This window comes from Larimichthys crocea, chromosome II, assembly GCF_000972845.2.
Source record: "Larimichthys crocea isolate SSNF chromosome II, L_crocea_2.0, whole genome shotgun sequence".
NCBI lineage: Eukaryota > Metazoa > Chordata > Actinopteri > Sciaenidae > Larimichthys > Larimichthys crocea.
In genome coordinates, this window is record NC_040012.1 from 7,135,290 (window position 1) to 7,151,161 (window position 15,872).

Genomic DNA, 15,872 nt, shown 5'->3' on the forward strand with positions numbered 1-15,872 from the left:
ACTTCATTAACTGTTTATACATTAGTTATGTGAGTAAAAACTGTTATACATATAGATTTATATATAAAAAGGAAATATCATGCAAACATGCAGCTTCACAGAGCAAGAAGTAAAAACAAAGATAGACAATGAATAGAAGTGAGCAAAAATAGATAAACGCATGGCTGCACAATGATAAAAAGTTATAATAAATATAATCCTATAAGAAAAGAGGAAAAAAATAAATAAACACATGGGGAAAAAAGAACCAGTGCATGAAACAAAGGACCAATTTGACCTAAAAACTGTAACAATAAAAACAATAAAAGGTTGTTTTCATTTTGTTTGGTTGTTATAGACAGATATGTGTATTACAGCATGTTATACACATTTATTAACATCTGTAACAGCCTATAAATAGGGAGCAGGATTAAAAATGAAGCTGCATTGTGAGTAATACAGAAATATCTGGGATGAGGTGCTCAAAGTGCCCAAAATAGCACAACCATTAGTGATACCAGAATCAGTCTATAAAGGTCTCACTGCATTTTTACAGCAGGTGTTGGACTGTTTTCAATGATGTAAAGATAATAAAACTCTTGATCATGTAGGACTTGATGTGCAAATATAGTCAACATTATTTGCAGTTACATAAGTTCCACAGCTACAGCAACATTAAGGTTGGAAATAACTCCTAGAAGTCAATCTGTACAAGAAAGCCACGGTCTTTCCTCAGGTTACGTCGCGTCTCACAATATTAGTAACCGTAATGGATGCGACTGAATATCGGGCCGCATTCGCAGCAACTAAACGCTACCGCCTCTTACCACGCATTCCCCACAGTCCTTAACTTTTTAATCAATTAAAGTCCCTGCTCCATAAAATTAATGACTGGGTGTAGTTCTTCTGCCATGCAGACAGCAGCAGCTCCCTGAAGAAAAGAGCGATGAGATTTGACCTTCCACTTAATTAAAAACCAGCAAAATTTGGTTCATCGGGCCCAACCGGTGCGGGTAGCACGCTGATAGAGTGGAGGACGTGGACTCAGGGGAGCTCCAGGATGAGATGCTTTTGCCGCCGGCATTGTCATATTGAAATCAGAGAGCTTTTCTGTCCCCGGTTTGGGTCACAAGAGGGAAGAGATCCCCTGTATGTCCAGCTATTTGAACCTGCACCATTACAAAGACACATTTCATAAAGTTTTAATGACCTTTTATACCATGCAGAGCCCACTAGCAATTGGTATTATCCATTACCCAAACAAGTGACCCTCCCCTAGGAGACACTGGAGATCTAACGTCTCTGTCCTTCCCATCAATTGCATTTCTTCAGCTGGGGGTACAAATGCTCTTAGAAAGGATGAAATGAACACTGTTATAGATGAAGCGTGTGCCTGATATTGTTGTGCATGTGTGCAGGAAAGAGGTAGACGCAGTCATTACTGGACACTACCTAAAGCTTCAGTTCATCAAAATCACATAACGGCATTTTCTCCCTGGTGGTATCCAACTATAACGATCATTTCTATTTTATTTTTTCAGGTTTTGAGAGATCTGTGTCTCAGATTCCCACAACTGCCTCCTGCGGGAGCTACGCCCCAATAATTATTGCTGTCAACTGTTTTTATTGGGATTATTTCTTGAACTGTCCAGACCTCTGTTGAATTCAATAAATGACCTTTTTAAATGCTGTTCATAAATAATATCCCTTTTAACTTCTTTGACCTGGTGTGGACGAATAAATATCAGAGACGATATCTGTCTGACTGTCTGCAGGATTAAATCCCATTCTAAGTGAGAAAATATAAAGTGTGTGCCATTTTTTTTTTGTATTTGAATAGAGCAACGTTTTAACATTTAACAGGCTAGACTCGAGGCTTCACCTGATTATGAATGTTGTCATGACCTTCTCAGTTATACATTACCTTCTTTTATCCTCGCATTGAAAAAAGAAACACCTTGTGAATAATGTGATACAGATCCTGGTCTTTATTCTGACTAAATACATTTGCATGCTAAATGAAACAAAGAGCAAATCTCTACAGCGAAGTAAGGTGAGGTGAGGGTCTGGTTTATGTTCATATTCTGGAGTAGACAGCCGCAGTGCCCTGTGTCTTCCCGTCTGGCTGCTGCCTAACCTTGGTTTCTCCTGGCTGTTCGGCACTGTGGTGACAGGCTCACCATGTCTAACACAGCTTTTCTTTCTTCGTGACAGCTTCTAGCGTCTCTGATTCAAGACAAGAGAGGAGGCACAGAACTCGTTAAATAAGAACCTCAAAGTGAGAGAGAGCCTGAACTGACAGGGGGGAAACTTTCATTTTTGTTGCTCATTTTCAAGTCCAACCTTGCAGACACTTCCAAGGAAAGTAACATTAAAGCCCATAAAGTTTTCCTAAAGGTAATCAACTGTGCATTAATGTTCCCGGTTTGACCACACAAGAACTTAATATAATTGAAGTTACTGGTAAGTAATGTCCACCTTACTCCTATTTCCATGATACTTTGCCTCAATTATGAACCAGCGTCCGGTTCATACAGTGACATATTTATCTACTTTATTGATTTCATTGCTGCTGATGGTGAAGTGATGCATCTGCAGACTGTGCAGCTTGTCCCCTGTTTGCTAGTGCTAAGTTACCTTAGTTTCTTAGTGCTACCTGAGGACACTTGTCCAGATTATGCACCCCTGCGGAGCAGAGGGCAGAGGTATGATTGCATTACCCCATTTAAGGCGTATCAGGTTGTTCCCACATCAGTCATGCCCCCATAATTCATGCAAGATATCACGGGGCTCGGGGAAAAAGATGAATTGATTTTAGCAAATATATCCCTTCAGGTTTTGTCCACCCACACAGATGTTTTCACTTATTTGCCTAATTAGACCGCTCAAGACAATGTGGGTGTGTACAGCCTGAGTTTGATTGACACCTCCCCTGTTCTCCTGTTATGTAAGGTGGGTCAAATTTTCATTTACGGTATATCTGCCTTTATTTTTTGTTCCGCAGTTAGAGAATCACAGGTGTAAATAATTAATGATGGCTGAATTTTTTTGAGGTTTTCAGGTATTGTGCATGGTCCCATCTGTTTTTTTGTGTTTTCATTAAGCACAAACCAAAAAAGTAGAAACAACAGAAGTTCAGAAATCTTTAAATTTGCAGTACATCTGCTGTCATGGCTCACTGAGCCATGGGGTCATCGTTAATGTTACGAGTAACACCTGTACTTCTCCTTCCATGACGAATCAAAATGATTCCTGCTGGTTTTCAATCAGAATAAGTGAAAACACCTGTGTGGGAGTGCAAGGTCTTTACTAAATGTGTGCAAACCAGTGATGAACATAAGGCTTGATAGACGTGTCAATTCATGGGCTGAGTTTATATAAAAAGCTGATTCATCATCTTGGCTAATCATTGTTCCAATGGCACTTTAGTGACTATATATCAGTGCAGCAGGTTCTGCCTACACATTGAAATATAATCCTTGAATTGCTGCTGGAACAATGTGCGCACACAATTTAGAAGTTTACTTTTCAATCATAATTCAAAGACCTTGCCATCTTTTGACCTGCAATACACCGAGTGCTTCTAAAGACTCCACTATTTAACAGCACTGTGTGTTTCATGTTGGATCCTATGGTTCAACTTTGGTTCTTTGTCGTTTTTTCGTGTGGAGGCAATGATGTGATTGACCTAATTGATTGTTTGCAGCTGTGGTAGTAGGGTATCATTTCCTGAGGCTCACAGGGGCCAGGTCGTACACTGATGAAGAGCTGGGAGCTACAATGTCTGCGCATTGGTCACCACTAGTATGATGATAAGGAAAATAAATTACATATTATCTACCTTTGGGGAGGAAAAAATAAAACAAACAGTGGCAGCCAATGTTTTCAGATAAAAACTTCTAAAACCTGCAAATGTTTGTGCAGGAGTTACATGTTACATAAAATGGCTGTACAGTATTTTTGGGAAGTTCTTTTTTTCTTTTCCATTAGAGATTTAACCCATGACTGCCACTCTGACTGATAAGACTGAGTGAGCAAACCAGGCTCCCTCAGCTCTATATCTCACCTGTTCTCTCGCACAAGTCGCCCATGGTCAGAACCTGTAATGCGCCTCCATGCTGTATAAATACATACTGAAGTTTCCTGAAACTTTCCTCGACAAGACACTTGGAAAGTCTCACATATCCTCACTAGTGATAGCTCTGACAGATATGGAGAGATCAAGGCCGTTGAGTGAAACTTTGGCCTTGCTGAAAGTTTTAGATGAATGTCAATGTGTTACCTGGATAAACTAGAATAACCTGCCCAGCACCTTACAGGGAATGGTAGGCTGTTTTGATGTCTTATACATGAGAGGAAGCAACACTGTTTATCATGTGAGCTGCACAGGGAGCAAAACGGCAACATTCAATTTTAAAGTCAGGAATTCGGTCCTGTTTCTATTATGATTATTAGTTGTGGGATCATCTGTCCTTCACTGAACCAGAATCTCAAACAAAAATGATTTGTACAATGTTTTACAATCTTTCGCTCTGTTATTGGAAAGTGCTAATATTATAGATCACCAGTCAAAGAAAAGAACATTATAAATAAAATTTGTTTTTGGATTTAAAGAAGAATGATGATAAGACTGGTGGCCAGCTTCATGTCAAAGACCACAACCAGAAATCTTGGTGTAGTAGTCATTGGCTCAGACGTATATTTTGATACAATGTCAGCCTACCTTCTTAAAAATGATTAAGCATTAAATTCTTTACCACTTTACTTCTTTACCAATGCAATGGCTGTCACGGTGGGGCTATCCCAGCTGACTGGACGAGTCGCCAGTTCATCACAGGGTTGTGTTGAAACCTTTATTTTAAAATGCTGTGATTGGTTTATGAATATCTGCTGCTCTTTTATTTATTGTCCAGACTTCGCCGATCTTTTAAAATCTTTGCTTACCACTGGCTTTGGTTAAATTAAATGTAAGACTGCTCACTTTGTATCTTGCCCTTCAATGTGACAGTACTGTAATCGCTATTTATTCTGTTTATTCAATTTAGCTTATTTTTTTATCTTCTATTTTATTTTTCTCTTTTATACAGTGACCTACAAATAAAGCATTGGATAAGGGTTTGACCTTCATGTTGTTGGGAAATACACGATTTAAAAACAAAACAAAAACATAATAACTGTTAACTGAATGAAAGGATTATGAATGTGAGGCCACTTGGACTTGAAAGGTGCTATACAAATTTCATGTGAGGAAACATTCAAGGTTATCTTAAAAAAATTATTCAAATATTGTTTGTTCATTTTTCATTATATGCAACACAGTTTGCATAATGGGATCTAAAAAATAAACATGGAGTTTTTACTGTTGAATGTTGAGTTGGGCATAACTTGAATTTTTAGTTTCATAACAACAAATTAGCATAAGGCAAACATTGAACTGCCTTTAGCAAAAGAAAGAAGAAAAGGAAAATGTTTCTCATGTCAACAAAAGTAATTTCACCAGGAACATGGAAAATCCAGCTAACATAATGAGTTTGACAGTAACACTTCACAACGACTCCTTCATTTTTTTTTTTTTGAATGGCATTGAACTTTCTCACAAGGGGGGGAGTGGAGTCACAGAGTCACCTCATTACACCGGGCTGTGTCACCGTGAAATTGAAGAGTCTGATTAGGCTTGTTTTTTTTTTTTTTTTGGGCGCTCTGTGCTGTGGCCAATTTTGTCATTCTTCGGGAGGGGAGGGGGGTGTAATGTAATACATCTCAAGCAAATTGTTTGCGTCCCCCATTGAAATATAAAGTAGCCCCCGCCAGGGCTCCCCCGAATTGTTGGAGAAATATTAGGAATGGATCACAAGTTAATTCCCCCTGCTTCAATTTTCTGCCAAGGCGAAATGAAATTTGAATTTGCGTAGCTTGGGCCACTGCCACTGAAAGGCTGTGATTTGTTTCAATGACAGGGCCTATTATCGAAGTTGTGCATTGATGTAGGCATACAGTACGGTATGCCTACCCCCCCCCACCATCTCACCCTAGCCCCACGAGTCTGAGAGCCGTTTCATTCATGTGATGTAAGCCGCTGAGACAAGGAGGAAGCTGCGAAGAAATCGGCATACATATTGGAATATGGAAATTGGAGGCAAGCTGAATGGGGTGGGTGTGTGTTTGTGTGTGTGTTTGTGTGTGTGTGTGTGTGTGTGAGCACAGAAGCATGCAAGTGTTGCTTACTGCATGCACTCCCCTACTACAGTATAAAGGATGAGAGTACAAAAAATGTTCTGAAAGGTAGTACTTTAATGTAATGAGAAAAAAACATGTTTTGCTACTGCAAAACATGTTTATATATATATATATATATATATATAATATATCTATATATATATCTATAATTACTATATACTATATATCTCTATATATTACACACACACACACCATGCACTCATGAACCATGTCTCCTACACTGCTAGTAAAGCCTGATCATAGAATAACTGTAGCAAAAAACGACATGTTGATGCTTTCACTATTCATGGCTGCTGTCCCTCCAGAGACGTCTTATGTTGATGTACTCTCTCCATATATTATTTACAAAGAAAGCCCGGGCCTTAATGAGCACTAATTAAACGCCGGAGACTGGTAGATGACTGGCAGAAAACATCGCAGCATGTGACAGGCATCTGGTGGAAGATAAGTGAACAGGCGTTGGCAGAGCCGGTGAAAACCTTACGGTGGTAGCGAACTAACGCTGGGGGTCGTGTGAACCTGCACTTGAACCTGACTTTCAAACTCTGTCAATCAAGCCGGCTACAGCTGTCACGGTTCACAGGGCACGGGCTTGGAGGATTGGAAGCGAGTGTGTGTGTGTATGTGCATGTGTGTACAGTATGTGCGAGACTGGATAAAAGCCAGAGGGTTTGTGTGTTGGCTTGTTTGGATATGTGAAGGGCAAGACTGCAGTGTAGCCACTTAAAGGGGCAACGAGATTCCAGTCCGGTCTTGCTATGTCCTGTGTTTTATAGGCTTGAATCTATGTTTACTTTCACTTTCAGCCACGTAAATGTCTCTAAAGACATTTTCATCTGCTAAATAATGGTCAGTGAACACCTCTGTTGGCTCTTTGCTCTTAATTGCAGGGCTGTATATTTTTAAATGCTTCTTTATCAACACCACACCTCATATAGAAGTTGTTGACCAGCCACTGAAAACTGTGTATCATCCTTTTTTGAATTACTTTATTCACAGACTTTATTATATTTGCATTTCTCCTCTCACTAAATGCTGGTCTCAAAGGTATTATTCCAAAGGCTATCATTATGGCAGAGAGAGACTGAAACCTTTTAAGAGATCTTTTCACAGATCTCTTTAACTCCAGAGGATAAGATGCCATGTTTAGGTCACCTATAGCGGGTGACAATGGTTGAGAGGTGAATCAATTAAAGCCCCTTTTGCTGAGGTCAGAACAATGACGGTAAAGAGAATGGACAGCACACGAGTTACATCACCGATATTCCTCTTTGAAGCTTAAAATATGCAGCGATGGCCGCTGCCATGTTGCATGTTCTGCCTCTTTCGCCTCCCGGCTAATCTAAATATCAGCAAAGACGTGGAACATCTGTGGACCTGAGTCGGGCCAAATGATGCCTGGGTGCTCTAATAAGCCATCTGTAACGGCACCGAACTGTCAATCAAAGCAGCCACGCTGTTAATTAAACATAACTTTAGACCTTAATATAATTTGATTGGTTGAGTAAAAAAACAACTCCAAAGCTGGTTTTTGTACCAGGCTGTAAACATGTTTATTTCTGCTGTGAAGTTCAACATTTGAACATGGGGACTTATGGAGATTAACATGTTCTGTAGCCAGCCTCAAGTGGTCACTTGAGGAATTACAGTTTTTGGCTTAATTTCTCAGACACAGAGGTTGCTGCTTGGGTCAGACTACACAATATCAGCCCGATTTGGATCTGTATCCAACATGATGCCACTATTTTTTACATTGTTGTTAAGAGAAGTTGGTCCCGAGCACCTTCTTCTCAGGTCAGGAGGCATCGTCTAATCTGTCGGCAACAACACAATTTACCTAATCTGACACAGTGACAGTCTTATTGTGTAGTCTGACCCCGGCATGACCGCGCTGCACTACTTAACCATGTAGTAAATATCCTGTCAACTGTGTGTGGATGATATAAAATGCACATAGTGGATCAAGAACTGAACTTTGGCAATGGGTGATTCAAATAAACAGCAGGCTTTGACACAGTCTTCAGCAGACATGAAAAGAAAATACATCCATCTGAGGCAGCGAACGTCCCAAAGGGGAGAGAAACAGAAATTGCTCAAAGATGAGGGGTGAATCTGGGTTCAGAAATCTTTGCATGTGAAAATACTGAAGGAGGGGAAAGTATAAAAACATGGGCTGGGTTAAGAGCCGGTTACAAAGCTAGTCGTTCGCTGTGGGACTGCAGTGCTCTGCCATCTTTTCAACAGTTGAATCCTATGATGTGTCAACCTTTTTAGAGAACAAGAAACTATAGAAACTTAAGGATTTACTTGTAGAATCTGCACATGCAGATTGCATTAGTTGACAAAAGTGCAAAAGGATGTTACAGGTTTAATTTGGGTAAAAAATGAAAATTGAGAATTAGTGATCACAGACTGTAAACGATGTATGCGAAGCGATACGGTAGGATCGCTCAAATCGATGTGATGGCCACGCAGTAGGATAATGACTTCATGTTTTGAAACAGAGTTCCTGCATGTCCCTGCACACCTTTATCTTAGGAATGACCATGAAATACTTTAAATAACAATCCATCAAGATGCTCGGCAACATCTTTCACTCAAACACTCCAGAGGGAATATTCAATTATTCCCTCATGACACAAACTGTCCTGTCTTATGAAGCTACATGGGATATATATATATTTTTAGGATAAAAAGATATTGAAATGTCAGTAGTTTAAATGAGTCATATTACACAGTAGATGACATGGTGTAATATCATTTCACTGCTTTTCCTGGAATTTCTACATGCAGCCATTGGAAGCCCCCTCCGTATCCTCGGGGTTTAGATCTCCTGTATGTGGTACAGCGGGGTGCGATGCCCGTCACATGAACGCACCGTGGAGGAGTTACAAATTTAGACTCTTTTAAAGTGCAAGGATCCATTTGAAGTGTGCGCGATACGATACTTTTATGAGTTCAGGATTCCCACCGGGAGAGGGAGATACGGGGTTTGTCTATAGCTCGAGGGGAACATTGGGGAGCATATAACAGTAAAATGTCTCATCTTATCTTTTCTTTTCTATCCAATTTGTCTTTGAAATAATGCTCTTGTATACCTTAGAGGGGAAGGTTCAGGATAAAATTTGCTTTTGTTTAAACATTTGTCAGCGTAGAAAGACAGTTTGGGGAATAAAACATCCCTCTTTTTAATTCCTATAAGCCTGCAGACATGGTTAACATTCGATATTCTCACATCCTTATAGCATTTTCAGTTTTGAGACCTGCTGGTAAACAAAATGGCATATTGTTCCTTAATGAAACTGATTAGATCTTACCTCCTGAAACAGTTATTTTTGGCAGTTATGTGATGCTACAAATACTTTTTTTGGACGGCGCTGCAGATATTTCCCAACAGCGTATGCATTCCTTTAAGTCTTTACGAGCTATGGCATTTCTTATGTTTTAATACTCGTTTCAAACTAGCTAGACAGAGCTGGCAAATTCTAAAATAAAACAGATTTCTCTTGCATAAAAAAACAAATGACAGACATGCATTTGCATTCACTAGGATTGTGATTTTAAGGTCACATGTATTCAAAGTTAATTTATCAACTAATTAGTCTCCGCTGCTTCATATATTTTATGGTAAATGAGGTTTTAAGCATTTATAATGTGTTCATGATAAATGTTTCAATCTTCTTTGATGTTTTTATTGTGTCTGGGATCTGCATTTTTCTATTTGTATAAATTAAATTAAACCGAACATTGACATAAAACCTGTGACCCTGAAGTGATTTTCTCTCATGCTGTACTTTTGACAGCATGTTTGTATACTAAGTAAAAATGAGAAAGGAGCAGTGAAGTAAAAAAAAAAAAAACATGAGAAAAGGTTCAGGAAAAATAGAGAATGACATGGGGGGGGGTGAGAGAAATAGCACATTAGCACTTATGGATTAGCTGCCTCTCATTCCCAGGCCCTGCTGCAGCCCTGTGGATGTGCAGCTCTGACCGCGCGGCCAGCCGGTAGCGGTCATGTCTTAATTAACGAGCAGACATCTGATCAATAAGTGAGGAACGATGGAAAGGGAGACGTGAAAGGTGGGACAGCCTGCACGGTTCAAGGTTTTTGTTTTCCGTTGATGTGGAATAACATTAAAAATCAATAGCACGGCGAGCCCCGCCAGGTGAAAAAAATAATCCCCCTTCTACCTTTTTTTTTTTTTCTTCTTCTCATGTCTGCTTTTACCCATCGCTTTACTATCACACAAGATCATCGTGCAGGATGGTTCGTCCCAGTATTTCCAGTGCAATGTGATCCTGAGCCTTGTAAATCCAGTTTTATATTGTTCTCTCTAACAATTCTCAGATTATTAGAGAGAAATCTGACTCTCTTATGTTGTCATGGGTGGATTCTGAAGCTTCCCAGGATCATAGATCTGACATATCATTGTGTTTTATTGCTGTGCCTGTTTTTGCTTCTGTTTTGTTTGGGGTTTGTTCTCGTAATGACTTCTGAGGAAGCTGCAGGTAATGAGCTGATGTTCATTAAAGATTTGTACTCGCAACTTGTGCAAATCCACAAATGAACCATGCTGATGATGCTGTTTCATTTACTAGTTTAGTTAGGTAGACTCCTTCTTTAAATTGCAAATATTACTATACAACTTTCTTTTCGCTTTTAAGTTCAATTTAAAATCAAAAGTTTCATGTGAGCATGAAAAAAAAAAAAACAACACCGTAAGATGTACCAACCACACGTTCATGGATCAAATGCCTTGTATTTAATATTTAACCCTACTCCAGACAAGTTAATATTGGAAGATTCTGTAATACCTTGCATTAAGTTTGACGACAAATGCCAGCATTTTAAATTCTTATCTTTTACAATATCTATATTTGACATTTAAAGTGTGATCAGGTAGAGAAAGACTGAGATTAATAACCCATGCCTAAGGTGTTTTTAGGGTTAATTTAATTTAATATTGTTTATGCAGGGGTTAATAGGATTTCTTTCACTGATAGCAGTTTCACACCATTGACGGGTGCAACATGTGATCAATCTGTATATATATGCTACTTTATTCACTGCGATAGAGAGTGGGCGTCACAGTGAGCAGAAGCTTTGCAGTGGAAATGGATGTGTGTAACTTTAAAAGGAGAAGATAACTTCAGCATGTTCACTTTATTATCTTCACTCTTTTTAATAGCTTTTTTTCTCAGATGCTGCTCCAACTTCCAGGCCTCCACCCAAGATTCCACGCAGAAATCATAGCCCTTCCGTTTATGACCTCTCGAATCAATGATAATTTTCATTTCTTAGCAGAAGATGAAGTTCGGGAGATCTTAATCAATTTAAAAGACTCTTCTCCACTCTGTGATAACTATGACAGTAAACTACTAATATCTATACATGAGTTCATTGTGAGAGCTCGCTCCCGTTTTCCATTCCTCGTTGGAAATTGGAACTAAAAATAGCCAAGATCGTCTGTGTTCATAACGATGATGAGCCAGCTGTTTTCACCAATGATAGACCCATCTCCGTTTTTGCCTGCTTCATCAGAAGTGGTTGAAAAGCTCGTCTATCGAAGATCAATCAAAAGCATCTGGATAAATAAACGAGGCGGAACCATTCACTGATCATTGTGGAGGCAGAATTTGATTTGATTGTTGTTAAAGCATGGCAGGATGTCTCCGTCCATTCAGAGCTCTGACATTCGTGGACATATCCACAGGTTGAGTGAAAGTTTATCGGCGTTTTGTGTGGAGTATTCTGGGAATTCTCAGATAGGATGGCCATTCTGCGATAACGCTTTCACATTTTGGCTGTAGCCAGAAGGCTGCTGAGGCTGGTGGGAACTCTAATCAGTCTCTCCCCACCCGCCTCCATCGCCCTCTTTCAAGTGAGTTACTGATCCACCTCTGGACAGAAATCGTATGTTTATTTTCTTTTCTTTCTAACTGAAAACTTTTGGTGGAAAATTGAATTTGATGCCCAGGGGCAGGATGGAAAATTGGTCAAAATAGCTTATTTCCCCCCTACCCAACCTTTTGCTGCTATTTGTAATGAATGGCAAAATAAGATATCTGTGGGATATGCTATTCTCTGCTGGGTAGCAGGCCTTGCAATTTAGAGCTCATCAATTCATGTTTACAGTACGAGTGTGGATATTGGAGGAGTGTGTCTGACTGCAGAACATGTATATCTCTGTGATAGGGCTGAATTGGAAAAAAAAAAAATCACATGCCACCATTATGAAAAACCTGTTGTGGCGTTTGATCAAACACTGTCAAGCGTCATGAAGTGTTTTTTTGCCAGTCATGGCAGCTCGTGTTCAGTGACTGATTATAAGCAGTCAAAGATGATTAAAGATAGAAAAATCTTATTTAAAGCAAAAACTCCAGCTTGGTCATTGATTAAACCATAAATCTACTCATTATTAAAGAGGGCAAAGCTAAATTTGGAACCACAGCTTGGCAATCCTAAATGTCTTCACGTTTCGCTGATATGTCTCTGATGATTACCATTTAATCAGCTGCAAATGCTCTTAATTACAAGATTAGTCTCCTACCAATTAGCCAACGTGCTAATGGTTCTAATCTGCCATTGAAGTCGACTGAATTCTAATTAGGGACTAACTGTTTCAATTCACCCAGGGCCCATCTAATGGGTCATTACCAACCTAGTTATCCTCATATAAACCAACTGCAGCAAGCAACACAGGTCCCATTTGGAGAGCAGCTGTAGAGGCTTTACGACCATCATGTGGGCCATTTCCATGCGTCATGAAACGACAATGTTTCCATTCCCTGAAAATCACAGAGGCATTCTGATGACTCACTGATGGAAATATTATACACAGAAGCATCGCAAGCTGTGTTAATGACATATGCACTCAAAGTCTTTTTAATGTCGCCAAAAAATTGGAAAACGGGTCGACCAGAAACTCGCCTTCACCATGACAAGTGTTTTAAATCAAACAGGTAAAATATCTAATATGACGAGTGGCTGTTATCTGTTATTAAATATAATTCATAGCAGACAGACAATGTTAGAGACAAGTTGGTGAACATAGTGGAGCATTCAGGAGCAGGTTGGTAGGTGGAGACCAGACCAGAGCGAAAAGGAGAGCGAAAATTAGACCTATGTTAATAAGATGGCCATGAACCAGACTCTATATGAATACACACATTGCTAACAAGTTGGACTTTATAAATAATAATATGTCCATGTTGTGTTTACAGCTTGTTCCTCTGCCCCCAAGTTTCATATAATTATTCATCAAGAAGAATTCATCAGAAATGATGAACACTTTAGAGAGCGGCCTTTAAAATCATTATAACATCATATAATGAACAGTAAAATAAGAAATCAGATTTGTCTTCAGGCTCTTCTCTTCAGGGAGACCAGTAAACCTTCCTATTTATGTAGACGATGGTAATGAGCGTAACAAATGTGTATTGTATCTTTTTATTAGCTTTTCCCCGCCGCCATATGTCCAATGTCCTCTCTGTACCTCTGTACTGTATGAAAGTCAATGATAAACTTAACTGAACTTGTTTCATTTGGACTAAAAAGTACGATATTAAACAGGTGCATTGTATTATGGTGATAGGCAATGTGTGTTTGAACTGTGGATGTCAATATTTGCAGACTTAATACACCCTGGAATAGTTTTGAATTGTAAAGAGAAACTTTGTGAGATTATACAAAGTTTTTTGGGATGATGTAAAAAACATCCATATTCATCAAATGTCATAGTGAGAGAAAAACAGGACAACAGTGTTGTACAGCAAAACATTTAAACAAAGTATGTTTGTAATATCATATTATGGCATTATGAGATGTCTGTGGAATCTTGATGTGTGTCTGCAATAAAAAATTAAAGAGAGACACGTATTAAAACTCCTCTCTTCGCCGCGGCTCACGGGAGACAATCTCAGCCCTCTGTCCTTGTCAAGTTAGGGTTATAATAAGTAATTTAGGAGTCTCGAGTTCAGTATCTGGACGAGCCTTTTCCTGATTTATTTTAGGAACTGAATTTTGGGCTCCTTTGAACTCGTTCTACGCTACCTAAGAACTTTGTGCTTGTAAACACTGAGCAGTTGTGCAAGACTTACAGAAAAGATGATGAGGCACTGAAGCTTGTTTCGACCGGGTGTAATCAGTGCGTAATGTGTCAGTTCACTTCTAATCAAGGTGCAGTGGACTGTTAACTTCACTGATCTTTCTAAAATCAATTATCATCATGTCTATTTGTGGAAATTGGGTAACAAGATATGTTGGATTTTACACCGAATACATCATACAAAGTATTTTCACAGAACAAGGTAGGTTGGTTTATTCCAGGGGTGGTAGCTCTAACACTCTTCTTAGTTTCCTTAATTAGTAGTCAGCATTTCCCCAATTTAAATGTAGCCTCTCTGACCTGTCCCTGACCCTCATTCTGTTCTGGACTTCTTCTATTTATACATTAACCTGAACTTTACCTTACCCTGCCAGCCTTAGCAACAAAGTCATATTAGAGGAGTGAAAACAGAACACGTGAGGAGTAGGAACTCACGTGATTTAAGTCATCTGAAACACAGCATAAACCTAATTTTTATAACACACTTGATCACCTCAGCGGGTGATCTCACTGAAGACTTCTTCCCCTCTACTTGAAGTGGTGCTAATTAGTGTGTGGTGTCTTTGTTTGGAATGAAAACCTGCAAACTGCCGGCTCTCAATAGCACACAGTTGGCTACCACAGTTAATACTGGAAAGTCTGTGATAATTATAATGTCATAAAGTCTAAGATATTTATCCGGATTTATCAAATGCTGTGGATTAAGATGTATAAAACTCTACAGATCCACGACTGAAACTGTAGAACTGTGTGTACGTGCACTGTTCAGTCATTGTGGAAATGTGGTGTACTCCCATAATCATCAATAAATGGACGGAAAAAAATGCTTGTAAACATCAGTTTGAATATTGATACTGCCCGTTTCACCTCATTACCTCTGTCAATGAAAAGACCGGCAAAGAATAACACGTGTAATTTCACCGATTTTGTTTCATATGCAAAGTTCTCCAACATCAGGATGGCTGTGGCTATTTATCACGTACGTGCCATGAATTCAGCACATGTATCTGTAAAGCATCATCAGCTGAAGGCAGTAAATTGCAAAGGCACGCTGCGGTACACCAACAAAGGTAGTGAAGAAGACTCCCACGGGTATACACAGACGTAAACCATGCACAATTTAAAAATAAAATATCTGCTCTGTGTATGTTTTATCAGGAGAGAATGAAACTTTTTGTTTCTTTAGACCTTAAGGAGACACACAATTCTTTTTGGGGAGAAACACTGAGTGGAAACATAACTTTTGTTTACCATCATTAATTTTAAATTAGGCTGTGAAACTAGAATATAATTCAAAATCCACTACTACAATCTATTCACCTATAACTATATATAACTAGTAACTACAGTCTCCAAAAGTAGAATGGGAGCTGGAACCTTCAGCTATCAAGCTCCTCTCCTCTGAAATCAGCTGCCAGTTTGTGTTCTGGAGGCAGAAACCCTCTCCACATTTAAGGACAGGCTTAGAGGCAGTTCGCTGGTGGATAAAGTTCAACCTGGTTGGAACGTGCTGTGTAAGCCAATGGAAATAATAGGTTCCAGAGCACA

General features: G+C 39.2%; 1 protein-coding gene across 3 annotated transcripts in view; it reads right to left on the bottom strand.

Annotated features, from left to right (window-relative positions):
• LOC104931262 (netrin-G1) overlaps positions 1–15,872 on the bottom strand; it is a 58,954-nt gene that overhangs the window by 15,156 nt on the left and 27,926 nt on the right. The window lies entirely within an intron of this gene.